The sequence below is a fragment of the Onychomys torridus genome, chromosome 8 (assembly GCF_903995425.1).
Source record: "Onychomys torridus chromosome 8, mOncTor1.1, whole genome shotgun sequence".
Taxonomy (NCBI): domain Eukaryota; kingdom Metazoa; phylum Chordata; class Mammalia; order Rodentia; family Cricetidae; genus Onychomys; species Onychomys torridus.
Genome location: NC_050450.1, coordinates 85,459,556 through 85,460,600, shown reverse-complemented (window position 1 = coordinate 85,460,600; position 1,045 = coordinate 85,459,556). Strand labels below are relative to the sequence as shown.

At 42.4% G+C, this 1,045-nt stretch overlaps 1 non-coding gene across 1 annotated transcript; it reads left to right on the top strand.

Annotated features, from left to right (window-relative positions):
• Window positions 1-439: 439 nt before the first annotated feature.
• On the top strand, window positions 440-543 carry LOC118590463. Its single transcript, XR_004945765.1, has one exon. It is a non-coding gene; the product is annotated as a U6 spliceosomal RNA (small nuclear RNA).
• The last annotated feature ends 502 nt before the right edge of the window (window positions 544-1,045 follow it).

Genomic DNA, 1,045 nt, shown 5'->3' with positions numbered 1-1,045 from the left:
ACACTATTCATTATAAAATAAAACATGATTTTTAAAAATTTGTTGCTCCAGATGAAGTAAGAAAACCATATTGATGAGTGGCTACTGATTACTCCAGAATATTGCTATAATCTTTCTCAGACTCTGCTCTTTGGTCACATTTTATTTTGGCCACATGGAGTAGGTAACACATCCGAAGTCATTTCTGCCTGACCTCTGGTCAATTTCTCAGATACAGCCTGGATGAATAAGAGTAGTCAATATGGTTTAGTTCATTAAAGGTGATCATGTTGCTTTTGATTAGCTGTTTTGGAAAATCTGTAGTATCCTTCTTCCTCATTAAGTCCAAGGCTAATTGCCAGTTGTGTGCTGAGGAAGTAACACCAGAGGATGTTTCTTAATCTGCCAACACTAATACTTTGCATTTCTCAGAATGCAAGACGAAAAGATTTTGTGTCATGTTCTCTTCAGCAGCACATACATTAACATTGGAATAATATGGAGAAGACTAGCATGGTCCCTGCTCAGGATGGCATGCAAATTCGTGAAGCATTCCATGTTTTTTGTTTTTGTTTGTTTTTTGTTTGTTTGTTTGTTTGTTGGTTTTTCGAGACAGGGTTTCTCTGTGTAGCTTTGCGCCTTTCCTGTACACCAGGCTGGCCTCAAACTCATAGAGATTCACCTGGCTCTGCCTCTCACATGCTGGGATAAAGGTGTGTGCCACCACCAACCGGTAACCACAGCAACTCTTATAAAGCAAAACATTAAATTGAGTGGCTTTTGGCTCAGAGGTTCAGTCCATTATCATCGTGGTGGGACATGACAGCATGCAGGCACACAAGGTGCTCGAGAAGAGGTAGCTGAGAGTTCTACATCTTTTTTTTTGTTTTGTTTTTCGAGACAGGGATTCTCCGTGTAGCTTTGCGCCTTTCCTGGAACTCACAGAGATCCGCCTGGCTCTGCCTCCCGAGTGCTGGGATTAAAGGCGTGCACCACCACTGCCCGGCAAGTTCTACATCTTTTTGCAGGCAACAGGAAGTGCCACTCCCTATGAACTTCTGGGGCC